Genomic DNA, 26632 nt, shown 5'->3' with positions numbered 1-26632 from the left:
ATTTCATCATTATTTCAGATTTGACTTCCCCAAATACACAGGCATACAATAGATCTTGTTCTCCAACGTAAACGGTCCCTAGTAACTAGTGTACATTTGTAAATAAATTGAGCATCATGGCTAGAAGTGACTAAATGTTGCCTAATCTTTCTCATCGAGAAATGACACAATTACAGCAACACAAAAAGGAACTCCACCGGACAAAGTTCAGTGCTCACAAGGAGCCTCATTCAACACACACGGTTCCATTCCCATTCATGCAAAGCACGAAAGTGTAAAACTTGGGAACATACTTGAGAGCAATGATCACATTCAATCTCATTCAAGGCACGGATGTGAATGCAACGGGATGAAATTACTGAAATGATGCCTGCCCTCGAACTGTGATGATGGACTACCCGACTCGCCAATAATATTGGGTTCTGGTGTATTGAAATACAGGAGCTGCTGGATTTGTGTGTTTTCTTACCCCCTCACCATAGTTTGTCAAATGTTTAAACAACTGAACTTATATTCAAGGTTTGTTTCTCTTCATATGTTTTACTGGTTTACATTTGTCTCAGCAACCTGTTGAATGATTCTTCTGCTTTCAAAACAAAATGACAACAGGATGAATGCACACACTTGAAAATACAATACATGCAATGTTATGCATCATAGTGATGCAACCTCCTTTCAGTTTCATACTGCATGTCAATTGAAATCCTTACTGAAATGCACACCTTCTCAAGATTGCGCTTGACTGGCATGTCAGGCACTCAATTACAGCTGTATTATCAAGACAATGTGTTCGTTTTGTAAAATATAGTTCCGGTCTGGTGTGGCACCCCAGCTAACGCACAACGTTGCCACAACGTTTCGTGTTAGCAGGGACTGTCTGCGGCGCGCTGGTGTGTCCCGGACTTTAGAGTAGAGAGACAGTTCAACTGCAAGTATGAGCGGCAGAAACGGATATTGCCTTCCCTTTAAGTAGAGCGTCAGGGACAGCTTCCCTGGCTTACGGCCATACTAGCCTGAATACGCCCGATCTCGTCCGATCTCGGAAGCTAAGCAGGCTCGGGCCTGGTCAGTACTTGGATGGGAGACCGCCTGGGAATACCAGGTGCTGTAAGCTTTTGCATCTTTTACACACCAGAGGGCGACAAATCACGAGTTTTAACTTTGGATACACGCAATTTCATCATTATTTCAGATTTGACTTCCCCAAATACACAGGCATACAATAGATCTTGTTCTCCAACGTAAACGGTCCCTAGTAACTAGGGTACATTCGTAAATAAATTGAGCATCATGGCTAGAAGTGACTAAATGTTGCCTAATCTTTCTCATCGAGAAATGACACAATTACAGCAACACAAAAAGGAACTCCACCGGACAAAGTTCAGTGCTCACAAGGAGCCTCATTCAACACACACGGTTCCATTCCCATTCATGCAAAGCACGAAAGTGTAAAACTTGGGAACATACTTGAGAGCAAAGATCACATTCAATCTCATTCAAGGCACGGATGTGAATGCAACGGGATGAAATTACTGAAATGATGCCTGCCCTCGAACTGTGATGATGGACTACCCGACTCGCCAATAATATTGGGTTCTGGTGTATTGAAATACAGGAGCTGCTGGATTTGTGTGTTTTCTTACCCCCTCACCATAGTTTGTCAAATGTTTAAACAACTGAACTTATATTCAAGGTATGTTTCTCTTCATATGTTTTACTGGTTTACATTTGTCTCAGCAACCTGTTGAATGATTCTTCTGCTTTCAAAACAAAATGACAACAGGATGAATGCACACACTTGAAAATACAATACATGCAATGTTATGCATCATAGTGATGCAACCTCCTTTCAGTTTCATACTGCATGTCAATTGAAATCCTTACTGAAATGCACACCTTCTCAAGATTGCGCTTGACTGGCGTGTCAGGCACGCAATTACAGCTGTTTTATCAAGACAATGTGTTCGTTTTGTAATATATAGTTCCGGTCTGGTGTGGCACCCCAGCTAACGCACAACGTTGCCACAATGTTGCCACAACGTGGCATGTAAGAAGGGACTGGCTGCAGCGCGCTGGTGTGTCCCGGGCTTTAGAGTAGAGAGACAGTTCAACTGCAAGTATGAGCGGCAGAAACGGATATTGCCTTCCCTTTAAGTAGAGCGTCAGGGACAGCTTCCCTGGCTTACGGCCATACTAGCCTGAATACGCCCGATCTCGGAAGCTAAGCAGGCTCGGGCCTGGTCAGTACTTGGATGGGAGACCGCCTGGGAATACCAGGTGCTGTAAGCTTTTGCATCTTTTACACACCAGAGGGCGACAAATCACGAGTTTTAACTTTGGATACACGCAATTTCATCATTATTTCAGATTTGACTTCCCCAAATACACAGGCATACAATAGATCTTGTTCTCCAACGTAAACGGTCCCTAGTAACTAGGGTACATTCGTAAATAAATTGAGCATCATGGCTAGAAGTGACTAAATGTTGCCTAATCTTTCTCATCGAGAAATGACACAATTACAGCAACACAAAAAGGAACTCCACCGGACAAAGTTCAGTGCTCACAAGGAGCCTCATTCAACACACACGGTTCCATTCCCATTCATGCAAAGCACGAAAGTGTAAAACTTGGGAACATACTTGAGAGCAAAGATCACATTCAATCTCATTCAAGGCACGGATGTGAATGCAACGGGATGAAATTACTGAAATGATGCCTGCCCTCGAACTGTGATGATGGACTACCCGACTCGCCAATAATATTGGGTTCTGGTGTATTGAAATACAGGAGCTGCTGGATTTGTGTGTTTTCTTACCCCCTCACCATAGTTTGTCAAATGTTTAAACAACTGAACTTATATTCAAGGTTTGTTTCTCTTCATATGTTTTACTGGTTTACATTTGTCTCAGCAACCTGTTGAATGATTCTTCTGCTTTCAAAACAAAATGACAACAGGATGAATGCACACACTTGAAAATACAATACATGCAATGTTATGCATCATAGTGATGCAACCTCCTTTCAGTTTCATACTGCATGTCAATTGAAATCCTTACTGAAATGCACACCTTCTCAAGATTGCGCTTGACTGGCGTGTCAGGCACTCAATTACAGCTGTTTTATCAAGAGAATGTGTTCGTTTTGTAATATATAGTTCCGGTCTGGTGTGGCACCCCAGCTAACGCACAACGTTGCCACAATGTTGCCACAACGTGGCGTGTTAGCAGGGACTGTCTGCGGCGCGCTGGTGTGTCCCGGGCTTTAGAGTAGAGAGACAGTTCAACTGCAAGTATGAACGGCAGAAACGGATATTGCCTTCCCTTTAAGTAGAGCGTCAGGGACAGCCTCCCTGGCTTACGGCCATACTAGCCTGAATACGCCCGATCTCGTCCGATCTCGGAAGCTAAGCAGGCTTGGGCCTGGTCAGTACTTGGATGGGAGACCGCCTGGGAATACCAGGTGCTGTAAGCTATTGCATCTTTTACACACCAGAGGGCGACAAATCACGAGTTTTAACTTTGGATACACGCAATTTCATCATTATTTCAGATTTGACTTCCCCAAATACACAGGCATACAATAGATCTTGTTCTCCAACGTAAACGGTCCCTAGTAACTAGGGTACATTCGTAAATAAATTGAGCATCATGGCTAGAAGTGACTAAATGTTGCCTAATCTTTCTCATCGAGAAATGACACAATTACAGCAACACAAAAAGGAACTCCACCGGACAATGTTCAGTGCTCACAAGGAGCTTCATTCAACACACACGGTTCCATTCCCATTCATGCAAAGCACGAAAGTGTAAAACTTGGGAACATACTTGAGAGCAAAGATCACATTCAATCTCATTCAAGGCACGGATGTGAATGCAACGGGATGAAATTACTGAAATGATGCCTGCCCTCGAACTGTGATGATGGACTACCCGACTCGCCAATAATATTGGGTTCTGGTGTATTGAAATACAGGAGCTGCTGGATTTGTGTGTTTTCTTACCCCCTCACCATAGTTTGTCAAATGTTTAAACAACTGAACTTATATTCAAGGTTTGTTTCTCTTCATATGTTTTACTGGTTTACATTTGTCTCAGCAACCTGTTGAATGATTCTTCTGCTTTCAAAACAAAATGACAACAGGATGAATGCACACACTTGAAAATACAATACATGCAATGTTATGCATCATAGTGATGCAACCTCCTTTCAGTTTCATACTGCATGTCAATTGAAATCCTTACTGAAATGCACACCTTCTCAAGATTGCGCTTGACTGGCGTGTCAGGCACTCAATTACAGCTGTTTTATCAAGACAATGTGTTCGTTTTGTAATATATAGTTCCGGTCTGGTGTGGCACCCCAGCTAACGCACAACGTTGCCACAATGTTGCCACAACGTGGCGTGTTAGCAGGGACTGTCTGCGGCGCGCTGGTGTGTCCCGGGCTTTAGAGTAGAGAGACAGTTCAACTGTAAGTATGAACGGCAGAAACGGATATTGCCTTCCCTTTAAGTAGAGCGTCAGGGACAGCCTCCCTGGCTTACGGCCTACTAGCCTGAATACGCCCGATCTCGTCCGATCTCGGAAGCTAAGCAGGCTCGGGCCTGGTCAGTACTTGGATGGGAGACCGCCTGGGAATACCAGGTGCTGCAAGCTTTTGCATCTTTTACACACCAGAGGGCGACAAATCACGATTTTTAACTTTGGATACACGCAATTTCATCATTATTTCAGATTTGACTTCCCCAAATACACAGGCATACAATAGATCTTGTTCTCCAACGTAAACGGTCCCTAGTAACTAGGGTACATTCGTAAATAAATTGAGCATCATGGCTAGAAGTGACTAAATGTTGCCTAATCTTTCTCATCGAGAAATGACACAATTACAGCAACACAAAAAGGAACTCCACCGGACAAAGTTCACTGCTCACAAGGAGCCTCATTCAACACACACGGTTCCATTCCCATTCATGCAAAGCACGAAAGTGTAAAACTTGGGAACATACTTGAGAGCAAAGATCACATTCAATCTCATTCAAGGCACGGATGTGAATGCAACGGGATGAAATTACTGAAATGATGCCTGCCCTCGAACTGTGATGATGGACTACCCGACTCGCCAATAATATTGGGTTCTGGTGTATTGAAATACAGGAGCTGCTGGATTTGTGTGTTTTCTTACCCCCTCACCATAGTTTGTCAAATGTTTAAACAACTGAACTTATATTCAAGGTTTGTTTCTCTTCATATGTTTTACTGGTTTACATTTGTCTCAGCAACCTGTTGAATGATTCTTCTGCTTTCAAAACAAAATGACAACAGGATGAATGCACACACTTGAAAATACAATACATGCAATGTTATGCATCATAGTGATGCAACCTCCTTTCAGTTTCATACTGCATGTCAATTGAAATCCTTACTGAAATGCACACCTTCTCAAGATTGCGCTTGACTGGCGTGTCAGGCACTCAATTACAGCTGTTTTATCAAGACAATGTGTTCGTTTTGTAATATATAGTTCCGGTCTGGTGTGGCACCCCAGCTAACGCACAACGTTGCCACAACGTTTCGTGTTAGCAGGGACTGTCTGCAGCGTGCTGGTGTGTCCCGGACTTTAGAGTAGAGAGACAGTTCAACTGCAAGTATGAGCGGCAGAAACGGATATTGCCTTCCCTTTAAGTAGAGGGTCAAGGACAGCCTCCCTGGCTTACGGCCATACTAGCCTGAATACGCCCGATCTCGTCCGATCTCGGAAGCTAAGCAGGCTCGGGCCTGGTCAGTACTTGGATGGGAGACCGCCTGGGAATACCAGGTGCTGTAAGATTTTGCATCTTTTACACACCAGAGGGCGACAAATCACGAGTTTTAACTTTGGATACACGCAATTTCATCATTATTTCAGATTTGACTTCCCCAAATACACAGGCATACAATAGATCTTGTTCTCCAACGTAAACGGTCCCTAGTAACTAGGGTACATTCGTAAATAAATTGAGCATCATGGCTAGAAGTGACTAAATGTTGCCTAATCTTTCTCATCGAGAAATGACACAATTACAGCAACACAAAAAGGAACTCCACCGGACAAAGTTCAGTGCTCACAAGGAGCCTCATTCAACACACACGGTTCCATTCCCATTCATGCAAAGCACGAAAGTGTAAAACTTGGGAACATACTTGAGAGCAAAGATCATATTCAATCTCATTCAAGGCACGGATGTGAATGCAACGGGATGAAATTACTGAAATGATGCCTGCTCTCGAACTGTGATGATGGACTACCCGACTCGCCAATAATATTGGGTTCTGGTGTATTGAAATACAGGAGCTGCTGGATTTGTGTGTTTTCTTACCCCCTCACCATAGTTTGTCAAATGTTTAAACAACTGAACTTATATTCAAGGTTTGTTTCTCTTCATATGTTTTACTGGTTTACATTTGTCTCAGCAACCTGTTGAATGATTCTTCTGCTTTCAAAACAAAATGACAACAGGATGAATGCACACACTTGAAAATACAATACATGCAATGTTATGCATCATAGTGATGCAACCTCCTTTCAGTTTCATACTGCATGTCAATTGAAATCCTTACTGAAATGCACACCTTCTCAAGATTGCGCTTGACTGGCGTGTCAGGCACTCAATTACAGCTGTATTATCAAGACAATGTGTTCGTTTTGTAAAATATAGTTCCGGTCTGGTGTGGCACCCCAGCTAACGCACAACGTTGCCACAACGTTTCGTGTTAGCAGGGACTGTCTGCAGCGTGCTGGTGTGTCCCGGACTTTAGAGTAGAGAGACAGTTCAACTGCAAGTATGAGCGGCAGAAACGGATATTGCCTTCCCTTTAAGTAGAGGGTCAAGGACAGCCTCCCTGGCTTACGGCCATACTAGCCTGAATACGCCCGATCTCGTCCGATCTCGGAAGCTAAGCAGGCTCGGGCCTGGTTAGTACTTGGATGGGAGACCGCCTGGGAATACCAGGTGCTGTAAGCTTTTTCATCTTTTACACACCAGAGGGCGACAAATCACGAGTTTTAACTTTGGATACACGCAATTTCATCATTATTTCAGATTTGACTTCCCCAAATACACAGGCATACAATAGATCTTGTTCTCCAACGTAAACGGTCCCTAGAAACTAGGGTACATTCGTAAATAAATTCAGCATCATGGCTAGAAGTGACTAAATGTTGCCTAATCTATCTCATCGAGAAATGACACAATTACAGCAACACAAAAAGGAACTCCACCGGACAAAGTTCAGTGCTCACAAGGAGCCTCATTCAACACACACGGTTCCATTCCCATTCATGCAAAGCACGAAAGTGTAAAACTTGGGAACATACTTGAGAGCAAAGATCACATTCAATCTCATTCAAGGCACGGATGTGAATGCAACGGGATGAAATAACTGAAATGATGCCTGCCCTCGAACTGTGATGATGGACTACCCGACTCGCCAATAATATTGGCTTCTGGTGTATTGAAATACAGGAGCTGCTGGATGTGTGTGTTTTCTTACCCCCTCACCATAGTTTGTCAAATGTTTAAACAACTGAACTTATATTCAAGGTTTGTTTCTCTTCATATGTTTTACTGGTTTACATTTGTCTCAGCAACCTGTTGAATGATTCTTCTGCTTTCAAAACAAAATGACAACAGGATGAATGCACACACTTGAAAATACAATACATGCAATGTTATGCATCATAGTGATGCAACCTCCTTTCAGTTTCATACTGCATGTCAATTGAAATCCTTACTGAAATGCACACCTTCTCAAGATTGCGCTTGACTGGCGTGTCAGGCACTCAATTACAGCTGTTTTATCAAGACAATGTGTTCGTTTTGTAATATATAGTTCCGGTCTGGTGTGGCACCCCAGCTAACGCACAACGTTGCCACAACGTTTCGTGTTAGCAGGGACTGTCTGCGGCGCGCTGGTGTGTCCCGGACTTTAGAGTAGAGAGACAGTTCAACTGCAAGTATGAGCGGCAGAAACGGATATTGCCTTCCCTTTAAGTAGAGCGTCAGGGATAGCCTCCCTGGCTTACGGCCATACTAGCCTGAATACGCCCGATCTCGTCCGATCTCGGAAGCTAAGCAGGCTCGGGCCTGGTCAGTACTTGGATGGGAGACCGCCTGGGAATACCAGGTGCTGTAAGCTTTTGCATCTTTTACACACCAGAGGGCGACAAATCACGAGTTTTAACTTTGGATACACGCAATTTCATCATTATTTCAGATTTGACTTCCCCAAATACACAGGCATACAATAGATCTTGTTCTCCAACGTAAACGGTCCCTAGTAACTAGGGTACATTCGTAAATAAATTGAGCATCATGGCTAGAAGTGACTAAATGTTGCCTAATCTATCTCATCGAGAAATGACACAATTACAGCAACACAAAAAGGAACTCCACCGGACAAAGTTCAGTGCTCACAAGGAGCCTCATTCAACACAAACGGTTCCATTCCCATTCATGCAAAGCACGAAAGTGTAAAACTTGGGAACATACTTGAGAGCAAAGATCACATTCAATCTCATTCAAGGCACGGATGTGAATGCAACGGGATGAAATTACTGAAATGATGCCTGCCCTCGAACTGTGATGATGGACTACCCGACTCGCCAATAATATTGGGTTCTGGTGTATTGAAATACAGGAGCTGCTGGATTTGTATGTTTTCTTACCCCCTCACCATACTTTCTCAAATGTTTAAACAACTGAACTTATATTCAAGGTTTGTTTCTCTTCATATGTTTTACTGGTTTACATTTGTCTCAGCAACCTGTTGAATGATTCTTCTGCTTTCAAAACAAAATGACAACAGGATGAATGCACACACTTGAAAATACAATACATGCAATGTTTTGCATCATAGTGATGCAACCTCCTTTCAGTTTCATACTGCATGTCAATTGAAATCCTTACTGAAATGCACACCTTCTCAAGATTGCGCTTGACTGGCGTGTCAGGCACTAAATTACAGCTGTTTTATCAAGACAATGTGTTCGTTTTGTAATATATAGTTCCGGTCTGGTGTGGCACCCCAGCTAACGCACAACGTTGCCACAATGTTGCCACAACGTGGCATGTTAGCAGGGACTGTCTGCGGCGCACTGGTGTGTCCCGGGCTTTAGAGTAGAGAGACAGTTCAACTGTAAGTATGAACGGCAGAAACGGATATTGCCTTCCCTTTAAGTAGAGCGTCAGGGACAGCCTCCCTGGCTTACGGCCATACTAGCCTGAATACGCCCGATCTCGTCCGATCTCGGAAGCTAAGCAGGCTCGGGCCTGGTCAGTACTTGAATGGGAGACCGCCTGGGAATACCAGGTGCTGTAAGCTTTTGCATCTTTTACACGCCAGAGGGTGACAAATCACGAGTTTTAACTTTGGATACACGCAATTTCATCATTATTTCAGATTTGACTTCCCCAAATACACAGGCATACAATAGATCTTGTTCTCCAACGTAAACGGTCCCTAGTAACTAGGGTACATTCGTAAATAAATTGAGCATCATGGCTAGAAGTGACTAAATGTTGCCTAATCTTTCTCATCGAGAAATGACACAATTACAGCAACACAAAAAGGAACTCCACCGGACAAAGTTCAGTGCTCACAAGGAGCCTCATTCAACACACACGGTTCCATTCCCATTCATGCAAAGCACGAAAGTGTAAAACTTGGGAACATACTTGAGAGCAAAGATCACATTCAATCTCATTCAAGGCACGGATGTGAATGCAACGGGATGAAATTACTGAAATGATGCCTGCCCTCGAACTGTGATGATGGACTACCCGACTCGCCAATAATATTGGGTTCTGGTGTATTGAAATACAGGAGCTGCTGGATTTGTGTGTTTTCTTACCCCCTCACCATAGTTTGTCAAATGTTTAAACAACTGAACTTATATTCAAGGTTTGTTTCTCTTCATATGTTTTACTGGTTTACATTTGTCTCAGCAACCTGTTGAATGATTCTTCTGCTTTCAAAACAAAATGACAACAGGATGAATGCACACACTTGAAAATACAATACATGCAATGTTATGCATCATAGTGATGCAACCTCCTTTCAGTTTCATACTGCATGTCAATTGAAATCCTTACTGAAATGCACACCTTCTCAAGATTGCGCTTGACTGGCGTGTCAGGCACACAATTACAGCTGTATTATCAAGACAATGTGTTCGTTTTGTAAAATATAGTTCCGGTCTGGTGTGGCACCCCAGCTAACGCACAACGTTGCCACAACGTGGCATGTTAGCAGGGACTGTCTGCGGTGCGCTGGTGTGTCCCGGGCTTTAGAGTAGAGAGACAGTTCAACTGTAAGTATGAACGGCAGAAACGGATATTGCCTTCCCTTTAAGTAGAGCGTCAGGGACAGCCTCCCTGGCTTACGGCCATACTAGCCTGAATACGCCCGATCTCATCAGATCTCGGAAGCCAAGCGGGCTCGGGCCTGGTCAGTACTTGGATGGGAGACCGCCTGGGAATACCAGGTGCTGTAAGCTTTTGCATCTTTTACACACCAGAGGGCGACAAATCACGAGTTTTAACTTTGGATACACGCAATTTCATCATTATTTCAGATTTGACTTCCCCAAATACACAGGCATACAATAGATCTTGTTCTCCAACGTAAACGGTCCCTAGTAACTAGGGTACATTCATAAATAAATTGAGCATCATGGCTAGAAGTGACTAAATGTTGCCTAATCTTTCTCATCGAGAAATGACACAATTACAGCAACACAAAAAGGAACTCCACCGGACAAAGTTCAGTGCTCACAAGGAGCCTCATTCAACACACACGGTTCCATTCCCATTCATGCAAAGCACGAAAGTGTAAAACTTGGGAACATACTTGAGAGCAAAGATCACATTCAATCTCATTCAAGGCACGGATGTGAATGCAACGGGATGAAATTACTGAAATGATGCCTGCCCTCGAACTGTGATGATGGACTACCTGATTCGCCAATAATATTGGGTTCTGGTGTATTGAAATACAGGAGCTGCTGGATTTGTGTGTTTTCTTACCCCCTCACCATAGTTTGTCAAATGTTTAAACAACTGAACTTATATTCAAGGTTTGTTTCTCTTCATATGTTTTACTGGTTTACATTTGTCTCAGCAACCTGTTGAATGATTCTTCTGCTTTCAAAACAAAATGACAACAGGATGAATGCACACACTTGAAAATACAATACATGCAATGTTATGCATCATAGTGATGCAACCTCCTTTCAGTTTCATACTGCATGTCAATTGAAATCCTTACTGAAATGCACACCTTCTCAAGATTGCGCTTGACTGGCGTGTCAGGCACTCAATTACAGCTGTTTTATCAAGACAATGTGTTCGTTTTGTAAAATATAGTTCCGGTCTGGTGTGGCACCCCAGCTAACGCACAACGTTGCCACAACGTGGCGTGTTAGCAGGGACTGTCTGCGGCGCGCTGGTGTGTCCCGGGCTTTAGAGTAGAGAGACAGTTCAACTGTAAGTATGAATGGCAGAAACGGATATTGCCTTCCCTTTAAATAGAGCGTCAGGGACAGCCTCCCTGGCTTACGGCCATACTAGCCTGAATACGCCCGATCTCGTCCGATCTCGGAAGCCAAGCAGGCTCGGGCCTGGTCAGTACTTGGATGGGAGACCGCCTGGGAATACCAGGTGCTGTAAGCTTTTGCACCTTTTACACACCAGAGGGCGACAAATCACGAGTTTTAACTTTGGATACACACAATTTCATCATTATTTCAGATTTTACTTCCCCAAATACACAGGCATACAATAGATCTTGTTCTCCAACGTAAACGGTCCCTAGTAACTAGGGTACATTCGTAAATAAATTGAGCATCATGGCTAGAAGTGACTAAATGTTGCCTAATCTTTCTCATCAAGAAATGACACAATTACAGCAACACAAAAAGGAACTCCACCGGACAAAGTTCAGTGCTCACAAGGAGCCTCATTCAACACACACGGTTCCATTCCCATTCATGCAAAGCACGAAAGTGTAAAACTTGGGAACGTACTTGAGAGCAAAGATCACATTCAATCTCATTCAAGGCACGGATGTGAATGCAACGGGATGAAATTACTGAAATGATGCCTGCCCTCGAACTGTGATGATGGACTACCCGACTCGCCAATAATATTGGGTTCTGGTGTATTGAAATACAGGAGCTGCTGGATTTGTGTGTTTTCTTACCCCCTCACCATAGTTTGTCAAATGTTTAAACAACTGAACTTATATTCAAGGTTTGTTTCTCTTCATATGTTTTACTGGTTTACATTTGTCTCAGCAACCTGTTGAATGATTCATCTGCTTTCAAAACAAAATGACAACAGGATGAATGCACACACTTGAAAATACACTACATGCAATGTTATGCATCATAGTGATGCAACCTCCTTTCAGTTTCATACTGCATGTCAATTGAAATCCTTACTGAAATGCACACCTTCTCAAGATTGCGCTTGACTGGCGTGACAGGCACTCAATTACAGCTGTTTTATCAAGACAATGTGTTCGTTTTGTAAAATATAGTTCCGGTCTGGTGTGGCACCCCAGCTAACGCACAACGTTGCCACAACGTGGCGTGTTAGCAGGGACAGTCTGCGGCGCGCTGGTGTGTCCCGGGCTTTAGAGTAGAGAGACAGTTCAACTGTAAGTATGAACGGCAGAAACGGATATTGCCTTCCCTTTAAGTAGAGCGTCAGGAACAGCCTCCCTGGCTTATGGCCATTCTAGCCTGAATACGCCCGATCTCGTCCGATCTCGGAAGCCAAGCAGGCTCGGGCCTGGTCAGCACTTGGATGGGAGACCGCCTGGGAATACCAGGTGCTGTAAGCTTTTGCACCTTTTACACACCAGAGGGCGACAAATCACGAGTTTTAACTTTGGATACACACAATTTCATCATTATTTCAGATTTGACTTCCCCAAATACACAGGCATACAATAGATCTTGTTCTCCAACGTAAACGGTCCCTAGTAACTAGGGTACATTCGTAACTAAATTGAGCATCATGGCTTGAAGTGACTAAATGTTGCCTAATCTTTCTCATCAAGAAATGACACAATTACAGCAACACAAAAAGGAACTCCACCGGACAAAGTTCAGTGCTCACAAGGAGCCTCATTCAACACACACGGTTCCATTCCCATTCATGCAAAGCAAGAAAGTGTAAAACTTGGGAACATACTTGAGAGCAAAGATCACATTCAATCTCATTCAAGGCACGGATGTGAATGCAACGGGATGAAATTACTGAAATGATGCCTGCCCTCGAACTGTGATGATGGACTACCCGACTCGCCAATCATGTTGGGTTCTGGTGTATTGAAATACAGGAGCTGCTGGATTTGTATGTTTTCTTACCCCCTCACCATAGTTTGTCAAATGTTTAAACAACTGAACTTATATTCAAGGTTTGTTTCTCTTCATATGTTTTACTGGTTTACATTTGTCTCAGCAACCTGTTGAATGATTCTTCTGCTTTCAAAACAAAATGACAACAGGATGAATGCACACACTTGAAAATACAATACATGCAATGTTATGCATCATAGTGATGCAACCTCCTTTCAGTTTCATACTGCATGTCAATTGAAATCCTTACTGAAATGCACACCTTGTCAAGATTGCGCTTGACTCGCGTGTCAGGCACTCAATTACAGCTGTTTTATCAAGACAATGTGTTCGTTTTGTAATATATAGTTCCGGTCTGGTGTGGCACCCCAGCTAACGCACAACGTTGCCACAATGTTGCCACAACGTGGCGTGTTAGCAGGGACTGTCTGCGGCGCGCTGGTGTGTCCCGGGCTTTAGAGTAGAGAGACAGTTCAACTGTAAGTATGAACGGCAGAAACGGATATTGCCTTCCCTTTAAGTAGAGCGTCAGGGAGAGCCTCCCTGGCTTACGGCCATACTAGCCTGAATACGCCCGATCTCGTCCGATCTCGGAAGCTAAGCAGGCTCGGGCCTGGTCAGTACTTGGATGGGAGACCGCCTGGGAATACCAGGTGCTGTAAGCTTTTGCATCTTTTACACACCAGAGGGCGACAAATCACGAGTTTTAACTTTGGATACACGCAATTTCATCATTATTTCAGATTTTACTTCCCCAAATACACAGGCATACAATAGATCTTGTTCTCCAACGTAAACGGTCCCTAGTAACTAGGGTACATTCGTAAATAAATTGAGCATCATGGCTAGAAGTGACTAAATGTTGCCTAATCTTTCTCATCGAGAAATGACACAATTACAGCAACACAAAAAGGAACTCCACCGGACAAAGTTCAGTGCTCACAAGGAGCCTCATTCAACACACACGGTTCCATTCCCATTCATGCAAAGCACGAAAGTGTAAAACTTGGGAACATACTTGAGAGCAAAGATCACATTCAATCTCATTCAAGGCACGGATGTGAATGCAACGGGATGAAATTACTGAAATGATGCCTGCCCTCGAACTGTGATGATGGACTACCCGACTCGCCAATAATATTGGGTTCTGGTGTATTGAAATACAGGAGCTGCTGGATTTGTGTGTTTTCTTACCCCCTCACCATAGTTTGTCAAATGTTTAAACAACTGAACTTATATTCAAGGTTTGTTTCTCTTCATATGTTTTACTGGTTTACATTTGTCTCAGCAACCTGTTGAATGATTCTTCTGCTTTCAAAACAAAATGACAACAGGATGAATGCAAACACTTGAAAATACAATACATGCAATGTTATGCATCATAGTGATGCAACCTCCTTTCAGTTTCATACTGCATGTCAATTGAAATCCTTACTGAAATGCACACCTTCTCAAGATTGCGCTTGACTGGCGTGTCAGGCACTCAATTACAGCTGTTTTATCAAGACAATGTGTTCGTTTTGTAATATATAGTTCCGGTCTGGTGTGGCACCCCAGCTAACGCACAACGTTGCCACAATGTTGCCACAACGTGGCGTGTTAGCAGGGACTGTCTGCGGCGCGCTGGTGTGTCCCGGGCTTTAGAGTAGAGAGACAGTTCAACTGTAAGTATGAACGGCAGAAACGGATATTGCCTTCCCTTTAAGTAGAGCGTCAGGGACAGCCTCCCTGGCTTACGGCCATACTAGCCTGAATACGCCCAATCTCGTCCGATCTCGGAAGCTAAGCAGGCTCGGGCCTGGTCAGTATTTGGATGGGAGACCGCCTGGGAATACCAGGTGCTGTAAGCTTTTGCATCTTTTACACACCAAAGGGCGACAAATCACAAGTTTTAACTTTGGATACACGCAATTTCATCATTATTTCAGATTTGACTTCCCCAAATACACAGGCATACAATAGATCTTGTTCTCCAACGTAAACGGTCCCTAGTAACTAGTGTACATTTGTAAATAAATTGAGCATCATGGCTAGAAGTGACTAAATGTTGCCTAATCTTTCTCATCGAGAAATGACACAATTACAGCAACACAAAAAGGAACTCCACCGGACAAAGTTCAGTGCTCACAAGGAGCCTCATTCAACACACACGGTTCCATTCCCATTCATGCAAAGCACGAAAGTGTAAAACTTGGGAACATACTTGAGAGCAAAGATCACATTGAATCTCATTCAAGGCACGGATGTGAATGCAACGGGATGAAATTACTGAAATGATGCCTGCCCTCGAACTGTGATGATGGACTACCCGACTCGCCAATAATATTGGCTTCTGGTGTATTGAAATACAGGAGCTGCTGGATTTGTGTGTTTTCTTACCCCCTCACCATAGTTTGTCAAATGTTTAAACAACTGAACTTATATTCAAGGTTTGTTTCTCTTCATATGTTTTACTGGTTTACATTTGTCTCAGCAACCTGTTGAATGATTCTTCTGCTTTCAAAACAAAATGACAACAGGATGAATGCACACACTTGAAAATACAATACATGCAATGTTATGCATCATAGTGATGCAACCTCCTATCAGTTTCATACTGCATGTCAATTGAAATCCTTACTGAAATGCACACCTTCTCAAGATTGCGCTTGACTGGCATGTCAGGCACTCAATTACAGCTGTTTTATCAAGACAATGTGTTCGTTTTGTAATATATAGTTCCGGTCTGATGTGGCACCCCAGCTAACGCACAACGTTGCCACAATGTTGCCACAACGTTTCGTGTTAGCAGGGACTGTCTGCGGCGCGCTGGTGTGTCCCGGGCTTTAGAGTAGAGAGACAGTTCAACTGTAAGTATGAACGGCAGAAACGGATATTGCCTTCCCTTTAAGTAGAGCGTCAGGGACAGCCTCCCTGGCTTACGGCCATACTAGCCTGAATACGCCCGATCTCGTCCGATCTCGGAAGCTAAGCAGGCTCGGGCCTGGTCAGTACTTGGATGGGAGACTGCCTGGGAATACCAGGTGCTGTAAGCTTTTGCATCTTTTACACACCAGAGGGCGACAAATCACGAGTTTTAACTTTGGATACACGCAATTTCATCATTATTTCAGATTTGACTTCCCCAAATACACAGGCATACAATAGATCTTGTTCTCCAACGTAAACGGTCCCTAGTAACTAGGGTACATTCGTAAATAAATTGAGCATCATGGCTAGAAGTGACTAAATGTTGCCTAATCTTTCTCATCGAGAAATGACACAATTACAGCAACACAAAAAGGAACTCCACCGGACAAAGTTCAGTGCTCACAAGGAGCCTCATTCAACACACACGGTTCCATTCCCATTCATGCAAAGCACGAAAGTGTAAAACTTGGGAACATACTTGAGAGCAAAGATCACATTCAATCTCATTCAAGGCACGGATGTGAATGCAACGGGATGAAATTACTGAAATGATGCCTGCCCTCGAACTGTGATGATGGACTACCCGACTCGCCAATAATATTGGGTTCTGGTGTATTGAAATACAGGAGCTGCTGGATTTGTGTGTTTTCTTACCCCCTCACCATAGTTTGTCAAATGTTTAAACAACTGAACTTATATTCAAGGTTTGTTTCTCTTCATATGTTTTACTGGTTTACATTTGTCTCAGCAACCTGTTGAATGATTCTTCTGCTTTCAAAACAAAATGACAACAGGATGAATGCACACACTTGAAAATACAAAACATGCAATGTTATGCATCATAGTGATGCAACCTCCTTTCAGTTTCATACTGCATGTCAATTGAAATCCTTACTGAAATGCACACCTTCTCAAGATTGCGCTTGACTGGCGTGTCAGGCACTCAATTACAGCTGTTTTATCAAGACAAATGTGTTCGTTTTGTAAAATATAGTTCCGGTCTGGTGTGGCACCCCAGCTAACGCACAACGTTGCCACAACGTGGCATATTAGCAGGGACTGTCTGCGGCGCGCTGGTGTGTCCCGGGCTTTAGAGTAGAGAGACAGTTCAACTGTAAGTATGAACGGCAGAAACGGATATTGCCATCCCTTTAAGTAGAGCGTCAGGGACAGCCTCCCTGGCTTACGGCCATACTAGCCTGAATACGCCCGATCTCGTCCGATCTCGGAAGCTAAGCAGGCTCGGGCCTGGTCAGTACTTGGATGGGAGACCGCCTGGGAATACCAGGTGCTGTAAGCTTTTGCATCTTTTACACACCAGAGCGCGACAAATCACGAGTTTTAACTTTGGATACACGCAATTTCATCATTATTTCAGATTTGACTTCCCCAAATACACAGGCATACAATAGATCTTGTTCTCCAACGTAAACGGTCCCTAGTAACTAGGGTACATTCGTAAATAAATTGAGCATCATGGCTAGAAGTGACTAAATGTTGCCTAATCTTTCTCATCGAGAAATGACACAATTACAGCAACACAAAAAGGAACTCCACCGGACAAAGATCAGTGCTCACAAGGAGCCTCATTCAACACACACGGTTCCATTCCCATTCATGCAAAGCACGAAAGTGTAAAACTTGGGAACATACTTGAGAGCAAAGATCACATTCAATCTCATTCAAGGCACGGATGTGAATGCAACGGGGTGAAATTACTGAAATGATGCCTGCCCTCGAACTGTGATGATGGACTACCCGACTCGCCAATAATATTGGGTTCTGGTGTATTGAAATACAGGAGCTGCTGGATTTGTGTGTTTTCTTACCCCCTCACCATAGTTTGTCAAATGTTTAAACAACTGAACTTATATTCAAGGTTTGTTTCTCTTCATATGTTTTACTGGTTTACATTTGTCTCAGCAACCTGTTGAATGATTCTTCTGCTTTCAAAACAAAATGACAACAGGATGAATGCACACACTTGAAAATATAATACATGCAATGTTATGCATCATAGTGATGCAACCTCCTTTCAGTTTCATACTGCATGTCAATTGAAATCCTTACTGAAATGCACACCTTCTCAAGATTGCGCTTGACTGGCGTGTCAGGCACTCAATTACAGCTGTTTTATCAAGACAAATGTGTTCGTTTTGTAAAATATAGTTCCGGTCTGGTGTGGCACCCCAGCTAACGCACAACGTTGCCACAACGTGGCATATTAGCAGGGACTGTCTGCGGCGCGCTGGTGTGTCCCGGGCTTTAGAGTAGAGAGACAGTTCAACTGTAAGTATGAACGGCAGAAACGGATATTGCCATCCCTTTAAGTAGAGCGTCAGGGACAGCCTCCCTGGCTTACGGCCATACTAGCCTGAATACGCCCGATCTCGTCCGATCTCGGAAGCTAAGCAGGCTCGGGCCTGGTCAGTACTTGAATGGGAGACCGCCTGGGAATACCAGGTGCTGTAAGCTTTTGCATCTTTTACACACCAGAGCGCGACAAATCACGAGTTTTAACTTTGGATACACGCAATTTCATCATTATTTCAGATTTGACTTCCCCAAATACACAGGCATACAATAGATCTTGTTCTCCAACGTAAACGGTCCCTAGTAACTAGGGTACATTCGTAAATAAATTGAGCATCATGGCTAGAAGTGACTAAATGTTGCCTAATCTTTCTCATCGAGAAATGACACAATTACAGCAACACAAAAAGAACTCCACCGGACAAAGTTCAGTGCTCACAAGGAGCCTCATTCAACACACACGGTTCCATTCCCATTCATGCAAAGCACGAAAGTGTAAAACTTGGGAACATACTTGAGAGCAAAGATCACATTCAATCTCATTCAAGGCACGGATGTGAATGCAACGGGATGAAATTACTGAAATGATGCCTGCCCTCGAACTGTGATGATGGACTACCCGACTCGCCAATAATATTGGCTTCTGGTGTATTGAAATACAGGAGCTGCTGGATTTGTGTCATTTCTTACCCCCTCACCATAGTTTGTCAAATGTTTAAACAACTGAACTTATATTGAAGGTTTGTTTCTCTTCATATGTTTTACTGGTTTACATTTGTCTCAGCAACCTGTTGAATGATTCTTCTGCTTTCAAAACAAAATGACAACAGGATGAATGCACACACTTGAAAATACAATACATGCAATGTTATGCATCATAGTGATGCAACCTCCTTTCAGTTTCATACTGCATGTCAATTGAAATCCTTACTGAAATGCACACCTTCTCAAGATTGCGCTTGACTGGCGTGTCAGGCACTCAATTACAGCTGTTTTATCAAGACAATGTGTTCGTTTTGTAAAATATAGTTCCGGTCTGGTGTGGCACCCCAGCTAACGCACAACGTTGCCACAACGTGGCGTGTTAGCAGGGACTGTCTGTGGCGCGCTGGTGTGTCCCGGGCTTTAGAGTAGAGAGACAGTTCAACTGTAAGTATGAATGGCAGAAACGGATATTGCCTTCCCTTTAAATATAGCGTCAGGGACAGCCTCCCTGGCTTACGCCCATACTAGCCTGAATACGCCCGATCTCGTCCGATCTCGGAAGCCAAGCAGGCTCGGGCCTGGTTAGTACTTGGATGGGAGACCGCCTGGGAATACCAGGTGCTGTAAGCTTTTGCACCTTTTACACACCAGAGGGCGACAAATCACGAGTTTTAACTTTGGATACACACAATTTCATCATTATTTCAGATTTTACTTCCCCAAATACACAGGCATACAATAGATCTTGTTCTCCAACGTAAACGGTCCCTAGTAACTAGGGTACATTCGTAAATAAATTGAGCATCATGGCTAGAAGTGACTAAATGTTGCCTAATCTTTCTCATCAAGAAATGACACAATTACAGCAACACAAAAAGGAACTCCACCGGACAAAGTTCAGTGCTCACAAGGAGCCTCATTCAACACACACGGTTCCATTCCCATTCATGCAAAGCACGAAAGTGTAAAACTTGGGAACGTACTTGAGAGCAAAGATCACATTCAATCTCATTCAAGGCACGGATGTGAATGCAACGGGATGAAATTACTGAAATGATGCCTGCCCTCGAACTGTGATGATGGACTACCCGACTCGCCAATAATATTGGGTTCTGGTGTATTGAAATACAGGAGCTGCTGGATTTGTGTGTTTTCTTACCGCCTCACCATAGTTTGTCAAATGTTTAAACAACTGAACTTATATTCAAGGTTTGTTTCTCTTCATATGTTTTACTGGTTTACATTTCTCTCAGCAACCTGTTGAATGATTCATCTGCTTTCAAAACAAAATGACAACAGGATGAATGCACACACTTGAAAATACACTACATGCAATGTTATGCATCATAGTGATGCAACCTCCTTTCAGTTTCATACTGCATGTCAATTGAAATCCTTACTGAAATGCACACCTTCTCAAGATTGCGCTTGACTGGCGTGTCAGGCACTCAATTACAGCTGTTTTATCAAGACAATGTGTTCGTTTTGTAAAATATAGTTCCGGTCTGGTGTGGCACCCCAGCTAACGCACAACGTTGCCACAACGTGGCGTGTTAGCAGGGACAGTCTGCGGCGCGCTGGTGTGTCCCGGGCTTTAGAGTAGAGAGACAGTTCAACTGTAAGTATGAACGGCAGAAACGGATATTGCCTTCCCTTTAAGTAGAGCGTCAGGAACAGCCTCCCTGGCTTATGGCCATTCTAGCCTGAATACGCCCGATCTCGTCCGATCTCGGAAGCCAAGCAGGCTCGGGCCTGGTCAGCACTTGGATGGGAGACCGCCTGGGAATACCAGGTGCTGTAAGCTTTTGCACCTTTTACACACCAGAGGGCGACAAATCACGAGTTTTAACTTTGGATACACACAATTTCATCATTATTTCAGATTTTACTTCCCCAAATACACAGGCATACAATAGATCTTGTTCTCCAACGTAAACGGTCCCTAGTAACTAGGGTACATTCGTAACTAAATTGAGCATCATGGCTAGAAGTGACTAAATGTTGCCTAATCTTTCTCATCGAGAAATGACACAATTACAGCAACACAAAAAGGAACTCCACCGGACAAAGTTCAGTGCTCACAAGGAGCCTCATTCAACACACACGGTTCCATTCCCATTCATGCAAAGCAAGAAAGTGTAAAACTTGGGAACATACTTGAGAGCAAAGATCACATTCAATCTCATTCAAGGCACGGATGTTAATGCAACGGGATGAAATTACTGAAATGATGCCTGCCCTCGAACTGTGATGATGGACTACCCGACTCGCCAATCATGTTGGGTTCTGGTGTATTGAAATACAGGAGCTGCTGGATTTGTATGTTTTCTTACCCCCTCACCATAGTTTGTCAAATGTTTAAACAACTGAACTTATATTCAAGGTTTGTTTCTCTTCATATGTTTTACTGGTTTACATTTGTCTCAGCAACCTGTTGAATGATTCTTCTGCTTTCAAAACAAAATGACAACAGGATGAATGCACACACTTGAAAATACAATACATGCAATGTTATGCATCATAGTGATGCAACCTCCTTTCAGTTTCATACTGCATGTCAATTGAAATCCTTACTGAAATGCACACCTTGTCAAGATTGCGCTTGACTGGCGTGTCAGGCACTCAATTACAGCTGTTTTATCAAGACAATGTGTTCGTTTTGTAATATATAGTTCCGGTCTGGTGTGGCACCCCAGCTAACGCACAACGTTGCCACAATGTTGCCACAACGTGGCGTGTTAGCAGGGACTGTCTGCGGCGCGCTGGTGTGTCCCGGGCTTTAGAGTAGAGAGACAGTTCAACTGTAAGTATGAACGGCAGAAACGGATATTGCCTTCCCTTTAAGTAGAGCGTCAGGGACAGCCTCCCTGGCTTACGGCCATACTAGCCTGAATACGCCCGATCTCGTCCGATCTTGGAAGCTAAGCAGGCTCGGGCCTGGTCAGTACTTGGATGGGAGACCGCCTGGGAATACCAGGTGCTGTAAGCTTTTGCATCTTTTACACACCAGAGGGCGACAAATCACGAGTTTTAACTTTGGATACACGCAATTTCATCATTATTTCAGATTTGACTTCCCCAAATACACAGGCATACAATAGATCTTGTTCTCCAACGTAAACGGTCCCTAGTAACTAGGGTACATTCGTAAATAAATTGAGCATCATGGCTAGAAGTGACTAAATGTTGCCTAATCTTTCTCATCGAGAAATGACACAATTACAGCAACACAAAAAGGAACTCCACCGGACAAAGTTCAGTGCTCACAAGGAGCCTCATTCAACACACACGGTTCCATTCCCATTCATGCAAAGCACGAAAGTGTAAAACTTGGGAACATACTTGAGAGCAAAGATCACATTCAATCTCATTCAAGGCACGGATGTGAATGCAACGGGATGAAATTACTGAAATGATGCCTGCCCTCGAACTGTGATGATGGACTACCCGACTCGCCAATAATATTGGGTTCTGGTGTATTGAAATACAGGAGCTGCTGGATTTGTGTGTTTTCTTACCCCCTCACCATAGTTTGTCAAATGTTTAAACAACTGAACTTATATTCAAGGTTTGTTTCTCTTCATATGTTTTACTGGTTTACATTTGTCTCAGCAACCTGTTGAATGATTCTTCTGCTTTCAAAACAAAATGACAACAGGATGAATGCAAACACTTGAAAATACAATACATGCAATGTTATGCATCATAGTGATGCAACCTCCTTTCAGTTTCATACTGCATGTCAATTGAAATCCTTACTGAAATGCACACCTTCTCAAGATTGCGCTTGACTGGCGTGTCAGGCACTCAATTACAGCTGTTTTATCAAGACAATGTGTTCGTTTTGTAATATATAGTTCCGGTCTGGTGTGGCACCCCAGCTAACGCACAACGTTGCCACAATGTTGCCACAACGTGGCGTGTTAGCAGGGACTGTCTGCGGCGCGCTGGTGTGTCCCGGGCTTTAGAGTAGAGAGACAGTTCAACTGTAAGTATGAACGGCAGAAACGGATATTGCCTTCCCTTTAAGTAGAGCGTCAGGGACAGCCTCCCTGGCTTACGGCCATACTAGCCTGAATACGCCCAATCTCGTCCGATCTTGGAAGCTAAGCAGGCTCGGGCCTGGTCAGTACTTGGATGGGAGACCACCTGGGAATACCAGGTGCTGTAAGCTTTTGCATCTTTTACACACCAAAGGGCGACAAATCACAAGTTTTAACTTTGGATACACGCAATTTCATCATTATTTCAGATTTGACTTCCCCAAATACACAGGCATACAATAGATCTTGTTCTCCAACGTAAACGGTCCCTAGTAACTAGTGTACATTTGTAAATAAATTGAGCATCATGGCTAGAAGTGACTAAATGTTGCCTAATCTTTCTCATCGAGAAATGACACAATTACAGCAACACAAAAAGGAACTCCACCGGACAAAGTTCAGTGCTCACAAGGAGCCTCATTCAACACACACGGTTCCATTCCCATTCATGCAAAGCACGAAAGTGTAAAACTTGGGAACATACTTGAGAGCAAAGATCACATTCAATCTCATTCAAGGCACGGATGTGAATGCAACGGGATGAAATTACTGAAATGATGCCTGCCCTCGAACTGTGATGATGGACTACCCGACTCGCCAATAATATTGGCTTCTGGTGTATTGAAATACAGGAGCTGCTGGATTTGTGTGTTTTCTTACCCCCTCACCATAGTTTGTCAAATGTTTAAACAACTGAACTTATATTCAAGGTTTGTTTCTCTTCATATGTTTTACTGGTTTACATTTGTCTCAGCAACCTGTTGAATGATTCTTCTGCTTTCAAAACAAAATGACAACAGGATGAATGCACACACTTGAAAATACAATACATGCAATGTTATGCATCATAGTGATGCAACCTCCTTTCAGTTTCATACTGCATGTCAATTGAAATCCTTACTGAAATGCACACCTTCTCAAGATTGCGCTTGACTGGCGTGTCAGGCACTCAATTACAGCTGTTTTATCAAGACAATGTGTTCGTTTTGTAATATATAGTTCCGGTCTGGTGTGGCACCCCAGCTAACGCACAACGTTGCCACAATGTTGCCACAACGTTTCGTGTTAGCAGGGACTGTCTGCGGCGCGCTGGTGTGTCCCGGGCTTTAGAGTAGAGAGACAGTTCAACTGTAAGTATGAACGGCAGAAATGGATATTGCCATCCCTTTAAGTAGAGCGTCAGGGACAGCCTCCCTGGCTTACGGCCATACTAGCCTGAATACGCCCGATCTCGTCCGATCTCGGAAGCTAAGCAGGCTCGGGCCTGGTCAGTACTTGGATGGGAGACCGCCTGGGAATACCAGGTGCTGTAAGCTTTTGCATCTTTTACACACCAGAGCGCGACAAATCACGAGTTTTAACTTTGGATACACGCAATTTCATCATTATTTCAGATTTGACTTCCCCAAATACACAGGCATACAATAGATCTTGTTCTCCAACGTAAACGGTCCCTAGTAACTAGGGTACATTCGTAAATAAATTGAGCATCATGGCTAGAAGTGACTAAATGTTGCCTAATCTTTCTCATCGAGAAATGACACAATTACAGCAACACAAAAAGGAACTCCACCGGACAAAGATCAGTGCTCACAAGGAGCCTCATTCAACACACACGGTTCCATTCCCATTCATGCAAAGCACGAAAGTGTAAAACTTGGGAACATACTTGAGAGCAAAGATCACATTCAATCTCATTCAAGGCACGGATGTGAATGCAACGGGGTGAAATTACTGAAATGATGCCTGCCCTCGAACTGTGATGATGGACTACCCGACTCGCCAATAATATTGGCTTCTGGTGTATTGAAATACAGGAGCTGCTGGATTTGTGTGTTTTCTTACCCCCTCACCATAGTTTGTCAAATGTTTAAACAACTGAACTTATATTCAAGGTTTTTTTCTCTTCATATGTTTTACTGGTTTACATTTGTCTCAGCAACCTGTTGAATGATTCTTCTGCTTTCAAAACAAAATGACAACAGGATGAATGCACACACTTGAAAATACAATACATGCAATGTTATGCATCATAGTGATGCAACCTCCTTTCAGTTTCATACTGCATGTCAATTGAAATCCTTACTGAAATGCACACCTTCTCAAGATTGCGCTTGACTGGCGTGTCAGGCACTCAATTACAGCTGTTTTATCAAGACAAATGTGTTCGTTTTGTAAAATATAGTTCCGGTCTGGTGTGGCACCCCAGCTAACGCACAACGTTGCCACAACGTGGCATATTAGCAGGGACTGTCTGCGGCGCGCTGGTGTGTCCCGGGCTTTAGAGTAGAGAGACAGTTCAACTGTAAGTATGAACGGCAGAAACGGATATTGCCATCCCTTTAAGTAGAGCGTCAGGGACACCCTCCCTGGCTTACGGCCATACAAGCCTGAATACGCCCGATCTCGTCCGATCTCGGAAGCTAAGCAGGCTCGGGCCTGGTCAGTACTTGGATGGGAGACCGCCTGGGAATACCAGGTGCTGTAAGCTTTTGCATCTTTTACACACCAGAGCGCGACAAATCACGAGTTTTAACTTTGGATACACGCAATTTCATCATTATTTCAGATTTGACTTCCCCAAATACACAGGCATACAATAGATCTTGTTCTCCAACGTAAACGGTCCCTAGTAACTAGGGTACATTCGTAAATAAATTGAGCATCATGGCTAGAAGTGACTAAATGTTGCCTAATCTTTCTCATCGAGAAATGACACAATTACAGCAACACAAAAAGGAACTCCACCGGACAAAGATCAGTGCTCACAAGGAGCCTCATTCAACACACACGGTTCCATTCCCATTCATGCAAAGCACGAAAGTGTAAAACTTGGGAACATACTTGAGAGCAAAGATCACATTGAATCTCATTCAAGGCACGGATGTGAATGCAACGGGATGAAATTACTGAAATGATGCCTGCCCTCGAACTGTGATGATGGACTACCCGACTCGCCAATAATATTGGGTTCTGGTGTATTGAAATACAGGAGCTGCTGGATTTGTGTGTTTTCTTACCCCCTCACCATAGTTTGTCAAATGTTTAAACAACTGAACTTATATTCAAGGTTTGTTTCTCTTCATATGTTTTACTGGTTTACATTTGTCTCAGCAACCTGTTGAATGATTCTTCTGCTTTCAAAACAAAATGACAACAGGATGAATGCACACACTTGAAAATACAATACATGCAATGTTATGCATCATAGTGATGCAACCTCCTTTCAGTTTCATACTGCATGTCAATTGAAA

At 43.4% G+C, this 26632-nt stretch overlaps 21 non-coding genes and 1 pseudogene across 21 annotated transcripts; all 22 read left to right on the top strand.

Moving 5' to 3' along the window:
- The first annotated feature begins 995 nt into the window (after positions 1-995).
- LOC136757531 (5S ribosomal RNA) lies at positions 996-1114 on the top strand. The gene has a single exon (XR_010819536.1). It is a non-coding gene; the product is annotated as a 5S ribosomal RNA (ribosomal RNA).
- A 1066-nt stretch (positions 1115-2180) lies between these two features.
- Positions 2181-2289, top strand: LOC136757588 (uncharacterized; annotated as a pseudogene).
- A 1066-nt stretch (positions 2290-3355) lies between these two features.
- On the top strand, positions 3356-3474 carry LOC136755642 (5S ribosomal RNA). Its single transcript, XR_010817759.1, has one exon. It is a non-coding gene; the product is annotated as a 5S ribosomal RNA (ribosomal RNA).
- Positions 3475-4540: 1066 nt separating this feature from the next.
- On the top strand, positions 4541-4658 carry LOC136757474 (5S ribosomal RNA). The gene has a single exon (XR_010819493.1). It is a non-coding gene; the product is annotated as a 5S ribosomal RNA (ribosomal RNA).
- A 1055-nt stretch (positions 4659-5713) lies between these two features.
- Positions 5714-5832, top strand: LOC136756527 (5S ribosomal RNA). The gene has a single exon (XR_010818605.1). It is a non-coding gene; the product is annotated as a 5S ribosomal RNA (ribosomal RNA).
- A 1055-nt stretch (positions 5833-6887) lies between these two features.
- LOC136757267 (5S ribosomal RNA) lies at positions 6888-7006 on the top strand. The gene has a single exon (XR_010819303.1). It is a non-coding gene; the product is annotated as a 5S ribosomal RNA (ribosomal RNA).
- A 1055-nt stretch (positions 7007-8061) lies between these two features.
- Positions 8062-8180, top strand: LOC136757519 (5S ribosomal RNA). The gene has a single exon (XR_010819529.1). It is a non-coding gene; the product is annotated as a 5S ribosomal RNA (ribosomal RNA).
- A 1066-nt stretch (positions 8181-9246) lies between these two features.
- On the top strand, positions 9247-9365 carry LOC136756035 (5S ribosomal RNA). The gene has a single exon (XR_010818140.1). It is a non-coding gene; the product is annotated as a 5S ribosomal RNA (ribosomal RNA).
- Positions 9366-10420: 1055 nt separating this feature from the next.
- Positions 10421-10539, top strand: LOC136756337 (5S ribosomal RNA). Its single transcript, XR_010818427.1, has one exon. It is a non-coding gene; the product is annotated as a 5S ribosomal RNA (ribosomal RNA).
- A 1055-nt stretch (positions 10540-11594) lies between these two features.
- LOC136756142 (5S ribosomal RNA) lies at positions 11595-11713 on the top strand. The gene has a single exon (XR_010818245.1). It is a non-coding gene; the product is annotated as a 5S ribosomal RNA (ribosomal RNA).
- Positions 11714-12768: 1055 nt separating this feature from the next.
- Positions 12769-12887, top strand: LOC136757455 (5S ribosomal RNA). The gene has a single exon (XR_010819475.1). It is a non-coding gene; the product is annotated as a 5S ribosomal RNA (ribosomal RNA).
- A 1066-nt stretch (positions 12888-13953) lies between these two features.
- LOC136757508 (5S ribosomal RNA) lies at positions 13954-14072 on the top strand. The gene has a single exon (XR_010819524.1). It is a non-coding gene; the product is annotated as a 5S ribosomal RNA (ribosomal RNA).
- A 1066-nt stretch (positions 14073-15138) lies between these two features.
- On the top strand, positions 15139-15257 carry LOC136757221 (5S ribosomal RNA). Its single transcript, XR_010819259.1, has one exon. It is a non-coding gene; the product is annotated as a 5S ribosomal RNA (ribosomal RNA).
- Positions 15258-16323: 1066 nt separating this feature from the next.
- Positions 16324-16442, top strand: LOC136756402 (5S ribosomal RNA). Its single transcript, XR_010818489.1, has one exon. It is a non-coding gene; the product is annotated as a 5S ribosomal RNA (ribosomal RNA).
- Positions 16443-17498: 1056 nt separating this feature from the next.
- LOC136757495 (5S ribosomal RNA) lies at positions 17499-17617 on the top strand. Its single transcript, XR_010819512.1, has one exon. It is a non-coding gene; the product is annotated as a 5S ribosomal RNA (ribosomal RNA).
- Positions 17618-18673: 1056 nt separating this feature from the next.
- On the top strand, positions 18674-18792 carry LOC136756034 (5S ribosomal RNA). The gene has a single exon (XR_010818139.1). It is a non-coding gene; the product is annotated as a 5S ribosomal RNA (ribosomal RNA).
- Positions 18793-19846: 1054 nt separating this feature from the next.
- LOC136756914 (5S ribosomal RNA) lies at positions 19847-19965 on the top strand. The gene has a single exon (XR_010818966.1). It is a non-coding gene; the product is annotated as a 5S ribosomal RNA (ribosomal RNA).
- A 1055-nt stretch (positions 19966-21020) lies between these two features.
- LOC136757454 (5S ribosomal RNA) lies at positions 21021-21139 on the top strand. The gene has a single exon (XR_010819474.1). It is a non-coding gene; the product is annotated as a 5S ribosomal RNA (ribosomal RNA).
- A 1066-nt stretch (positions 21140-22205) lies between these two features.
- LOC136756498 (5S ribosomal RNA) lies at positions 22206-22324 on the top strand. The gene has a single exon (XR_010818578.1). It is a non-coding gene; the product is annotated as a 5S ribosomal RNA (ribosomal RNA).
- Positions 22325-23390: 1066 nt separating this feature from the next.
- On the top strand, positions 23391-23509 carry LOC136756053 (5S ribosomal RNA). Its single transcript, XR_010818157.1, has one exon. It is a non-coding gene; the product is annotated as a 5S ribosomal RNA (ribosomal RNA).
- Positions 23510-24575: 1066 nt separating this feature from the next.
- Positions 24576-24694, top strand: LOC136757483 (5S ribosomal RNA). The gene has a single exon (XR_010819502.1). It is a non-coding gene; the product is annotated as a 5S ribosomal RNA (ribosomal RNA).
- A 1056-nt stretch (positions 24695-25750) lies between these two features.
- On the top strand, positions 25751-25869 carry LOC136756476 (5S ribosomal RNA). Its single transcript, XR_010818558.1, has one exon. It is a non-coding gene; the product is annotated as a 5S ribosomal RNA (ribosomal RNA).
- Positions 25870-26632: the final 763 nt, after the last annotated feature.

Source organism: Amia ocellicauda, chromosome 8, assembly GCF_036373705.1.
Source record: "Amia ocellicauda isolate fAmiCal2 chromosome 8, fAmiCal2.hap1, whole genome shotgun sequence".
Lineage (NCBI taxonomy): Eukaryota > Metazoa > Chordata > Actinopteri > Amiiformes > Amiidae > Amia > Amia ocellicauda.
The sequence above is the reverse complement of the archived record's forward strand: the minus strand, read 5'-3'. Positions and strand labels throughout refer to the sequence as shown.